The 12,970-nt window shown below is 44.2% G+C and overlaps 1 pseudogene; it reads right to left on the minus strand.

Moving 5' to 3' along the window:
* Positions 1 to 7,654: 7,654 nt before the first annotated feature.
* Positions 7,655 to 7,993, minus strand: LOC116973920 (annotated as a pseudogene).
* Between the last annotated feature and the right edge of the window lie 4,977 nt (positions 7,994 to 12,970).

Raw genomic sequence — 12,970 nt, forward strand, 5'->3', positions numbered from 1 at the left:
GGGTAGATGTTCCATTGGTGTCCTGGATCACCAACTACCTGATTGGATGACCACAATATGTCAGGCTACTGAACTGTGCCTTGGTGATGGTGGTGAGCAACACAAGGCCCCACCGGGGATGGTCCTCTCTCCCTTCCTGTTCACCATCTACACCTCAGACTTCAGATACAGCTCTGACTCCTGCCACCTCCTGCAGAAGTTTTCAGGTGACTGCATTTGTGAGCTGCATCAGTGAGGGGAGGGAAGCTGAATACAGAGGTGTAGTCAACGACTTTGTTGAGTGGTGTAGGCTGAATCACCTGTAGCTCGACACCGACAAGACTAAGGAGTTCATGGTGGACTTTAGGAGGAGAGAACACCCCTGTCACCTGTCTCCATCAATGGTGTGGATGTGCAGTTTACCAGGGAGTACAAATACCTTGGAGCATACCTGGACAGTAAACTGCACTGGTCCAGGAAAGCTGAGGCCCTGTACTAAAAGGGACAGAGCCGGCTGTACTTTTCAAAAAGGCTCCGCACCTTCAACATCTGCAGTAAGATGCTGCAGATATTCTACCAATCGGTGGTAGCCAGTACCACTTCTTCGCTGTCGTGTGCTGGGGCAGCAGGGCGAAGGCCACGGATGCCAATAGGATAACAAACTAATCAGCAAGGCTGGCTCCATCCTGGGAGTGGAGTTGGATTCATGGGTTGAATGCAGCAATGTGGCGTGAAAAACACAAGCTGTAATTCAGGTCGGTGGGGGCACTACAAACCGGCAGCCTTGCCAGCAGCGTATAAGTTTTTTCAACTTTTTTGTGTGTTTTAATGTCTCTCTGTGTGTCTTGTGTGGTGGGAGGTGTGGGGGGGGGGTAAGGGGGGAACCGCTTCAGTCGCCTCCTCCACGGAGAGGCGACTTTACCCATGTCGCCTCCCCCGCAGCCTAACATCGAGGATCGGGTGGCCTTTCCCGGAGAAGCGCCCGGGCTTCAGCAGCGGGCGCAGCGCGGACTCTCGTCGCGGAGCGGGCAAGCCCTTGCCGGGGGTCGCCAGAGGGGAGCGCTCCGTTCGCTGCCCCGCGGCAGCCTGAAGCTGCGGTCTGCGGAGCTCCAGCTGGCGCGGCGTCCGCAGCCTGGGATCCGTCGTTGGGGACTTGTGAGGAGAAGAAGCTCCGACCGCCGGCTCGTGGCCTACTTCTACCGTGGGCGCGGTGGGGACTTACCATCAGGAGCGGGGTCCCTTGTCGGAGATCCCTGGAGAGGAGCTCTGACCGCTGGGACTGCGGTGCTTCTGGCTGCGGCGCGGCGGGAACTTTAAAACTTCGACCGCCGGCCTGTGGCCTACACCAACCTGAAGCTACAGTCTCCGGTGGGGAGGCAACGATTCAGGACTTACCTGGACTGTATCTGGCCTTGTCTGAACTTCTGGACGCCCGCAGTCCTGACCACGGAGGAAAATGGAGGAGGACTGGCCAAATGTTGTGCCTTCCACCACAGTGATGAATGCTGTGGTGGATATTTGTGTTAGATTCAGATTCAACTTTAATTGTCATTGTCAGTGTACAGTACAGAGACAACGAAATGCAGTTAGCATCTCCCTGGAAGAGCGACATAGAATATGATTTCAATAAATAAATCTATTTACATGCATAGTCATCTTAATGCATACAAACATTAAAAATGTTTATTGTGTTTTTGTGTGTTCTTTTTCATTGTACTGCTGCTGGCAAATTCATTTCACTTGCAACTTTATGTGCAAGTGACGAATAAAACTGATATTGATTGATATTGATGGGAGGTGGTCTTGGAAGGGATGCTCCTCAAACAGTGGAGCATCTTGGACAATACACTCCACACCACTCCACACCACACCACACCACACCACCATCCCCCCCCCCACCACCCCCACCCCCCCCCCCCCCCCCCCCCCCCCCACCACCACATCCCCAATCCTTTCCACTCGTTACTTTAATTTCATGTTTAATATATTTGGTGTTTTTATGACTGTCATCAGGGCCCTCTACGACTGCAGTGGAACCTCCTTGCTCCTACACTCAAATCCTCTCGCTATGAAGGCCAACATGCCATTTGCTTTCGTCACTGCCTGCTGTACCAGCATGCTTACTTTACTTTACTAACCTCATTGGCACACTTACCTACCTCAAAAAATGTACTCAAACTAGTAGGACAGGATCGTCCCTTGACAAAGCCTGCTTACTATCCCGAATCCATTCCTGCCTCTCCAATTACAAATAGTCCTGTCTCGCAGAATTATTTCTATGTGGCCTCACTCTGACAGTGGAGGATGCCCAGGAGAGAAAGGTCAGTATGGGAATGGCAATCGGGAGATCGTGTAGGCCAAGACGGACTGAGACCTCTGGTTGGACATGAAGAATTGACAATTCTGTTGAGGACGGATGATGGTCTCTCGAGTTATCTACATTTCTTGGGTGTGGTGAATTACCAGGAATTAGCTTGCTTTCTCATATATGAATTTTCTAAATCTATTTTTATTCTAGCAACCTGTTATGCAACATTTCCTTTTCCTATTTCCTGTGATTTCTCAAATCGTGATCATGGAGATTGCAAAATACAATTCAAAGCGTGGAAAGTTTTAATCAAACAGGAGTCTTGCGCCTCAAAATTGGTAAGTAGAGCTTAATGCTGACGTGCTAAGAAAATTGTGCACTGTAAACCCATAGAGTTGTCATTTTGTTATGAAAAGTTGTGAAAAGATCTGACTGCAACTTCTCAAATTAAATATATGAATGAAGTTTCAATCCTGGATGGCTTGAACACCACTAAATGAAAGATTAATCTTCCGAGTCAGTAATCTAGTAGAAGAGCTTTACGACCGAGATTTTGTACTGTGGAATTTTATTGCACAATTTATAGGTATGCTTCCTGTTCTCAGCATTACTTGCCTGAGGAAATTTGGCACAACATGATGTACAACAAGATAAACCGCAAAAGTTGATAATGTATTACTTTGCAGTGGAAATGTAGCAAGTTTTTGGATTTCACACACAAACAAGAACATCCCAAACTTACCAGCTAAGCTCTCATAGAGTCTAGTGACAGAGTTCTAACCTGCTGAGATATTTATCCTGATAATCTGTTTAGACCTAACACAGCATCTGTGCGCTATTGATTTCAATGTAATTGAAAAGTTGTGGGAACGACAAAATCAATCATTTTAGTTAATCTATTACATTAAATTAATCCTACATTAAGTTAATCTACATTAGTTCATCTTCTACTACAAACCCACTGACTCCCATTGTTATCTGGACTACATTTCTTCCCACCCTGTTTCCTGTAAGAACTCTATCCCCTACTCCCAATTCCTCTGTCTACGCCACATCTGCACCCAGGAACGGGGGATTCCCCTCTTCCACTGTAGATGAGGCTCTCACCAGAGTCTCTTCTATATCCCGTAGCTCTGCTCTCACTCCCCATCCCCCCCACTCATAACAAGGGCAGAGTCCCCCTTGTCCTCACCTTCCACCCTACCAGCCGTCACATACAACAGATAATCCTCCGACATTTTCGCCACCTCCAATGGGATCCCACCACTGGTCACATCTTCCCATATCCTCCCCTTTTGGCTTTCCGCAGAGATCGCTCCCTCCGTAACTCCCTGGTCAATCCATCCCTTCCCACCCAAACCACCCCCTCCCCTGGTACTTTCCCTTGCAACCGCAGGAAATGCTACACTTGTCGCTTTACCCCCCTTGACTCCATCCAACTAAGCAGTTTTTCCAGGTGCGGCAGAGGTTCATCTGCACCTCCTCCAACCTCATCTATCCGCTGCTCTAGGTGTCAGCTGCTCTACATCGGTGAGACCAAGCGTAGACTTGGCGATCGCTTCGCCCAACACCTCCGCTCAGTTCGCAATAACCAACCCGATCTCCCAGTGGCTCAGCACCTCAACTCCCCCTCCCATTCCGAATCCGACCTTTCTGTCCTGGGCCTCCTCCATGGCCAGAGTGAGTCCCGCCACAAATTGGAGGAGCAGCACCTCATATTTCGCTTTGGTTGTTTACACCCCAGCGGTATGAACATTGACCTCCAATTTCAGGCAGTCCTTGCTTTCTCCCTCTTTCCCCTTCCCTTCCCAGCTCTCCCACAGCCTACTGTCTCCGCCTCTTCCTTTCTTCTTCCCGCCACCCTACCCCCACATCAGTCTGAAGAAGGGTCTCGACCCGAAACGCACCCATTCCTTCGCTCCATAGATGCTGCCTCACCCGCTGAGTTTTTCCAGCATTTTAGTCTACCTTTGATTTTTCCAGCATCTGCAGTTCTTTCTCAAACATTTTAGTTAATCATGTGTTTTAAGTGTTTTGGTTAAGTTTATTGGCAAAGATGTTCAAAAGTGCTTATCACTTTGACAGCTAGCCAAATGAGGTGGGATGTGGGGAATGTTTTGCCGATTACAGATTTCAGTTGAGCTAAGCGGTAGTTGTTCACCATTGTATTGGTAGGTCTCTGCCACTGTTTAGGGTATTGTTGTAGATGTTTTGCTATAAATGAATGTTTATTGGCTTAGAATAGAATAGAATAGAATATGTTTATTGTCATTGCACAAAACTGAGCAACGAAATTCCATTTGCTTCTCCTCCGTTAAAAGAAATACAACACAACAACCAATACACATATGTACAGTTAATAGTAAAATAATAGATACATTTTTTTAAAAGTTTAAAAGAATTTAGCGGTATTCCTCGAAGTTACTTCTTGCTTCCCAGTGTTCACTATTGGAGTTAAGCTCTTTTACCGCACATGGGTAGAAACTATTTTTTAGTCTACCGGTGCGAGCCTGCAGAGACCTGAGTCGCCTCCCCGAGGGTAGCAGAGTAAAAAGGTGGTTGGCAGGGTGGGATGTGTTCTTCTTGATATTTATGGCCCTGCGCAAGCATCGGGCCTTGTATATGTCATCCAAGGAGGGCAGGTTAGCGTTTGTAATGCGCTGCGCAGTTTTTATAATTCCCTGCAGCGCCCTCCTCTCAGCCACAGTACAGCTGGCAAACCACACCAGGATTCCGTAGGTGAGGATACTTTCCACGGCACATCGATAGAAGGACAGCAGCAGCAGCTGTGAGACGTTAGCTCTCCGTAGAGACCTCAGGAAATTCAGCAACTCACAAACTATAAGGGCAAGGGGGGGCCGATCATCTGCAGCAGTAACAACTCGCTAGCTGAGGAGCTCAACCATTTTTTCGCCCGGTTTGAGCTGAATGAGGCAGAGCCTGCACCTGCAGCCGCACCCAGCACTGACAACCCACCACTCGCTGTGAGTACGGAGGACGTCAGAAGAACACTCCGCAGGGTCAACCCCAGGAAGGCTGCTGGACCAGATGGCATCCCAGGGAGAGTATTGCAGGACTGTGCAGACCAGTTGGCGGAGGTTTTTAGTAAAATCTTTAACCTCTCTCTGTTAACGTGCACTGTCCCTAAATGCTTTAAGACTGCTACCATCGTACCTGTACCCAAAAAAACATTAATTACGAGCTTGAATTACTATAGACCTGTTGCTCTCACTTCGACCGTGATGAAATGTTTTGAACGGCTGGTCCTGGCCCACATTAAGTCCTCACTCCCACCCACCCTGGATCAGCATCAATTTGCGTATAGAGCTAATAGGTCAACGGAAGATGCCATCAACACAGCTCTACATTCTGCACTGGCACATCTGGAGCGTCCTGGCTCATATGTGCGGATGTTATTTGTAGATTTTAGTTCTGCATTTAATTCTATTATCCCCAGCAGAATGGTGGACAAACTGTCTGATCTAGGTGTTAATGCAAACACATGTGGATGGATTAAGGACTTTTTAACAGACCGCCCACAGACTGTCAGGATGGGGTCCAATTACTCCCCAGTCCTGACGCTTAGCACAGGTGCGCCACAAGGATGTGTGCTGAGTCCAATCTTGTATACAATATACACTTACGACTGTATACCAACACACAGTACAAACAGGATCATCAAGTTTGCGGACGACACGACTGTGGTGGGACTGATAAACAACGATGACGAGTCTGCCTACAGGGATGAAGTCCAAAAACTGACCGTCTGGTGTACCAAAAACAACCTGGTACTAAACCCATCAAAGACAAAAGAACTTGTCGTTGACTTCATGAGGAAGAGGAGAGAGGAACCTGCTCCCTTATACAACAAAGGAGACATGGTGGAGAGAGTCAACGACTTTAGGTTCCTGGGAATAAACATCTCCCAGGACCTCAAATGGCAAATGAACTCTCTTGAAGAAGTCTCATCAGCGGCTGTATTTCCTGAGGTCTCTACGGAGAGCTAAAGTATTCACATACAAGGAAATTGAAATTGTACAAGAGTTATAGCAAGGTAAGCCCTCCAGACCTGAACAAGGTACACTGAACTGAAATCCTTGTAGATTATATCAAAGGCACTAACCTCGTTCCATCCATGAACTGATGGCAGTCGTTCCATGCTATTCTGATCCTGCCCTGTACTTTAAAACTCCCAATTGCATTGTGATCAAATGTAATGTGATCGGAATTCAAATGATCAGACATTAGATCCTGAACAACCCTCCAGCATAATTATTATTGAATTTCTACTCTGATGATTGTTGCTCACTATTATAGATTAAGACAGGTATCCATCCTTCCCTTTTTTGATCCTCTGACTGCTTGTGGGCATAAAATATTCAAACTGGATGTTTATGCATCAATTTAAGGATCTTTTAAATTGATGCATAAATAGGACTGCTGAATAGCCAGCTGAAATCCCCATCTGCCCTCAAAATATCAGACATTTGAACAAGTGGGATGCAAGGGAACACTAAATGGAAAAAAAAAAATTCCAGGCATTGGGTGAACTCAGACTTGGGGAAAGGATACAAAAATGGAAATATTGGTTTGGTTTATCATTGTCACATGTACTGAGTGAAAAGCTTTGTTTTATCTGTTATCCAGGCAAATCATACCATACATGAGTACACCAATAGAAAATAAAAGAAACAGAGTGCAGAATATAGTGTTACAGCTGCAAAGTGCAAATATTAAAAGTGCAAGGGCAGCATTGAGGCACATTGAGAAATCGGGAATTCATCCCGATGAATATGAGCATATGAGTGTTCCTATGAAGAGTGTGGTAACAGCAGGGAAGAAGCTATCCTTAAATGGTAAATTGTGTTTTCAAGCTTTTGTATCTTCTGTCTGGTGGGAGAGGAGAGATGAAAGAATGACCGGGGTGTGAGTGGTCCTTGATTATGTTGATTGTTTGCCCAAGGCTGTGTGAAATGTGGATGGAGTCGACAGGGATGAGGGGGGCTGGTTTGCATAATAAACTGAAGGGTATTCACAATTCTCTGCAATTTCTTGCATTCTTGGAAAGAGCAGTTAAGATGCATCTAGTTAAGAGGCTTTCTATGATTCCTGTGTAGTAATTGGAAAGAGTCATTAAAGACATGCCAAATTTTCCTGAAGAAGTAGTGATGTGGTGTGCTTTCTTGGTTGTGACTTTTTTTTTCATGTCTATATACTTTATTATAAAGCAGAACTACAAATTCAAGTGTTTATAAGTAATCATCAGTTACTGATAAAGGTGTAATTTGAAACTGTACAAGAGCTTCTATAGGCATCCAATGACACATTTCTCACTATTGTGATTGAAGCCAGTTGCAGAAAACCAGGACTGTAACTCAACTGTTGCCGTTAACCTGACTCAGGGTTCCAGCTTCCCGCTTCAGGACAGTCAGCAGGGTCTGTGAGCTCTCCAGGATCTTCATATAGGCAGCTTCTGTCTCTGCAATCGTTCTGTCAAATTTGTTTTGGGTGGCCATCTTGCGTGCCGGGCTCTTGTTCACCTTTGCAAGTTTCTCTGTCAAAAGGCGGATGTCGTTCTGCAGCTTATTCTTCTCCTCCTCTTCCTAGAGAATTTGCTGGTTCAGCTCTTCTCTTTGTACACAATTCCTCAATACATTTAACCAGCTCGTTGTTGTAGGTCTGTAGCGCGGCACTCTGTTGTGTCATGGCACTGATGCAGTTAGACCAGCACAAATTGTTGGTGCTATTTGTATCTAGGGTCTTGAAACTCCAGACAATCTTGACTTTAACACCGTTGATACAGACTGGGGTATGTACTCTACTCTTCTTCCTGAAGTTGATGACCAGCTCCTTCATTTTGCTGACATTCAGGCACTACTGTCTTGACACCATGCTACTAAGCTCTCAATCTCCTTCCTGTACTCCGTATCATCATTGATTGAGTTCAGGCCCACGATGGTAGTGCCATGGGCAAACTTGTAAATGAGTTAGAGCAGTATTTGGCCTTAATCTTCATATTAAACCTAACTAAAACCCGACATTTGGTAAAATCTAATTGTTGTTTAAAATTTAATTTATATGAAGTAATAGAGAAAACAAAGCCACAATTTTTGCCTTATTTCAGGGACGTAAAAAGTTTCTTAAAATATGCTTACAGCTCCATTTAGATGTGGTAATACAAACAGAAAATGCTGGGAACACTCAGCTGGTATGGCAACAACTGCGGAAAGAGAAATAAATTTATCATTTTAGTCAAAGATCTAACCCACATTCCCAGAATCCGTGTTTTTTTTATCATCAGATGTGGAAATATCTGTGCTTCATTCAAATGCATTTTTAGATCTATCACCAAGGCACTAACAATTAGATCATAGATTGTTTCCATTAATTGTTCAGGGGAAAGAAAAGCAAAGTTAATAATTGACAAAATTGCTGACAATAAATCCCCAGGGCCTGATGGTCTGCATCCCAGGGACTCAATGAGGTGGCTCCAGAAATCGTGGACGCATTGGTGATCATTTTCCAATGTTCTATAGATTCTGGGTCAGTTCTGTGGATTGGAGGGTAGCTAATGTTATCCCACTTTTCAAGAAAGGCGGGAGAGAGAAAGCAGGGAATTATAGACCAGTTAATCTGACATCGGTGGTGGGGAAGATGCTGAAGCCGATTATCAAAGATGTAATAGCAGCACATTTAGATGGCAGTAACAGGATCGGTCCAAGTCAGCATGGATTACGAAGGGGAAATCATGCTTGACAAATCTTCTGGAATTTGTTGAGGATGTAATAAATAAAATGGGCAAGGGAGAGTCATTGGATGTAGTGTACCTGAACTTTCAGAAAGCATTTGATAAGGTCCCACAGGGGGGATTAGTGGGCAAAATTAGGTGGCAGACAGGAAACAAAGAGTAGGGATTAACAGGTAGGTCCCTTTCAGAATGGCAGGCAGTGACTGCTGGGGTGCCACAAGGCTCGGTACTGGGACCGCAGCTAATTACAATATACATTAATGATTTAGATAGAATTAAAGGTAACATTAGCAAATTTGCAGATAAAGCTGGGTGGAAGTGTGAACTGTGAAGAGGATGCTATGAGGATGCAGGGTGATTTGGACAGGTTGGGTGAGTGGGCAGATGCATGGCAGATGCAGTATAATGTGGATAAATGTGAGGTTATCCACTTTGGTGGCAAGAACGGGAAGGCAGATTATTATCTGAATAGTGTCAGGTTAGGAAAAGGGGAAGTACAACGAGACCTGGGTGTCCTTGTATATCAGTCCTTGTAAGCATGCAGGTACAACAGGCAGTGAAGAAAGCTAATGCCATGTTGGCCTTCATAACGAGAGGAGTTGAGTATAGGAGCAAAAAGGTCCTTCTGCAGTTGTACAGGGCCCTGGTGAGACCACACCTGGAGTATTGTGTGCAGTTTTGGTCTCCTAAATTGGGACTAATGGGGCTTCCTTGGTAATCAGCATTGAGCCAATGGATCAAAAGGCTTTCTGTGTCATTATAAATATCATACATTAGAAAATGTGTCTTCTAAATCAACTTGCCATCGTCTAACCCCAAAAATACAATATGTACTTGGAAACTCCAGAATATTTCTGTTCACATTTCTACATTCATATTGGTGAAGCTGAACAGGAGCTGCCAATATTCTCTACCCACACCATTTTCAAAGATTGCGCAGCAGTCTGAGTGCAGGAGGCAAAACAATGAATTAACAAAGAATACTGGCCCAGAGTGGAAGGCATTTGATTTGAAGGAAGTATGCACCATCCACTCTGTTCCAAGTTCATGTCTCTTTATCCTGATTTGTGAAATAGCTGACACATATTTTGTACTTGAAAAATGACCACATTACAAATTGACCATACTCAAATACAATGATAAATTGGAAAGCTGAATAATAGTTTCATGATTGCTTTTTGTACTACCATAAGTCAGCAGTGCAAGTCTGCACTTGAGACGAGTATAGTATAGCACTGCAGAACATTCTTATGTCACTTTCGACACATAGTTGAAGTATTAGACTTCAATAGTTGTTTTTACCTAATTTCAAGATTCAATTTAAAACAACCTGAAAGACATATCAGTAATTCAGCAAACCACTTTTAAATAGAATATTTTTCTATGCACAACAGAATTATTTAGTAATTTAAATATGGGAAAACAACATATTTAACAACATTGGTATTGCCTCTTCCTTGAAACCTCAGAGAAAGCCATTCAAATAATGGAATATGAATACTTTATTGTCACATGTGACTAGGCACAGTGAGATTCTTTGCTTGCATAAACATAAACAATGTATACAAATAGCAGCCACCTACGGCACTGACAAGTTACAAAGCACGCCGGATCCCCATTTTGTACCCCACCCCGGCGGTTCCGCCACACCGGGTCCCCATTGTCCTTTGTTCCCCCCCCCCCATTGTCCATTGTTCTTCCCCTCTCCTCTCACGCCCCCACGCCCCCCCCCCCTCCCCACGCCGGGTCCTCCATTGTTCTCCACCTCCCCCTCACGGTAGTTCTCCAAGCTCTCATCAACCATCGAACATCGACCGCGGGTCAACCTACGAGGCATCGCCGCCATCAAGGCCCCATCATCGCGAGTCTTCAATGATGATACAGCCTTTTTTTCTTGCTGTATTTGTTTGACAGTCTTTCTTTCTCCTGATTGCACTGTTCCTCTCTCTACAACTTTCTACCTATTTGTTGATGTCATGGCTTAACTCATGCCACGCCAACCTATTTCTTCAGTTTTTCTATTCTAGTAAGAGACTATTTCTTACATCTCATTCTTCTCTCTTCTACCTTAACAAGAGATTTAACACAAATCTTTCAAACACTTGTAAACTTGTGAACTGGATCCTGCTTTCGTCAGGCTTAAACCTCACATTGTAATGGATATAGCTAGTTTCTGACACACTTCAAAATAAGTAACAACATTTCCACAACATTTACTACAAGCAAAATTCCACCACAGACTCATCACTTCCTTCCATCTAGACCATCCTCACGCTGCATTGAACCAGCAGGCTGGAAGTATAATCAAGTATGCCCGTCATCCTGGCCATTCTCTTTTCTCTCTTCTACCTGCTGGGAGTAGATCCAAGAGTTTGAAAACTTGATGTCTGGAATTAAGTACAGCTTTTTCCCCACTGCTATCAGACTTCTGAACCAATAATTTATTTCATACCCATTTTCCAGAGGCGCTGTTTTGCACTAATCGTTGTATTTATTGTTGTATTCATCATTAATGTATATTGTTTATTGTGGGCTTCGCGTGAACATGGAATTTCATTGCACACTGGTGCATATGACAATAAATTAATGTGAACCTGAGGTGGGGTTTGCTGGTTGCCCATGCATTTTAAGGACAGGACTTGCTGCACTGTTTCAAGCAGCGCTCCCTGTGAAAATATGACCAGGAGGCTGGATACTTTGTAATCGCCGCAACAGTACTAGGTAATTACAGGTCATCAAGATCTGTTCCATTGTAATGGTATTCACTTCACATGGTTGAAGACAAATTTATTGAATTACATGAAATTATGTGTTAAAATCAAATTGACTCCATCAATGAAACTCTGAACAAAATTTTCAATATTTCTTTTTTTTGTTTCTTAGTTATATCAACCATCCTTGACTCCTTCAATCGTTCTGGCCATGCAATCATTTTGTTAATATTTGTCATTGTGATTGGTAAAAACAAACTTTGTTCCTCATTCTGGTTTATAATAACTTTTGCCCAAGCAATTCAATAGCTGGAAGTTATTGGTTTAATTGGGGTAAGGGCAAGAATACCGATAGTATTCTTTTTTTCATTTTTTATTATTGACAAAAAGACACATTTCCTGATAAAATGTGACTACATTAACCTTTGAATTTGTATCCCAGATTCAGTACTTTCACAAAGTACTGAATCTGGGATACAAAAGTAACAAAGGTCTCTTTGAGATCCTGAGAAAATCTACATTACCACAGGGTTGCACCTATCATTGTTATTTTATAAAGACAGAGATATGGAAAAAGTTGTGAGAGTGATAGGAGATCGCGAAAATCGAGTGATTCTGTGCAGAGACCCCGGTAAGAAACTTTTACTATTATAGTATTACCTGGGCAATTTGATAAGAGATCGGAGAGGAATTCCGATCGAGAGAATGGGAAATGTAAATGAAAAACCTAAAAGGGAGGGGAAAGGCCGTAAGCCAAATCCCCGCATTCTGCCCAATAGTCCGTTGGGGCGAATGCTGAACCGCTGGGGGGGCAGGAAATACCCAGGGGTTGGAGAAGACAACAATGATAAGGTATTGTTATTTTGAATGGCCAAAACACCCGATAAAAGGAGCTTTGGTCTGGTGGCCAGAGGATGGGTCAGATGAGGATTGGGTACAGCAGGCATTGAATGTATATGTGAAAAATAAACCCAATCCAATGATAGAAGAAACCATGTATGCCGCGGTATGGGAAACAGGATGTAATTTGTTGAAATTAAAAGAAGAGGTTGAACAGTTAAATCCGTCTGCACCCTCATGGAATTTACTGGAGAACCTAGCTCCTCCCTATGTACATCAATTACCCGAAGTAGCGCCGTCAATTCAACCCCCGCCCCCACTCGTGGCGACGGGACTGGAAGAGGTGACACCCGGGTCCGCTCTGGTGGTAAAGAGAAAGGTCAG

Source organism: Amblyraja radiata, chromosome 1 (genome assembly GCF_010909765.2).
Source record: "Amblyraja radiata isolate CabotCenter1 chromosome 1, sAmbRad1.1.pri, whole genome shotgun sequence".
Lineage (NCBI taxonomy): Eukaryota > Metazoa > Chordata > Chondrichthyes > Rajiformes > Rajidae > Amblyraja > Amblyraja radiata.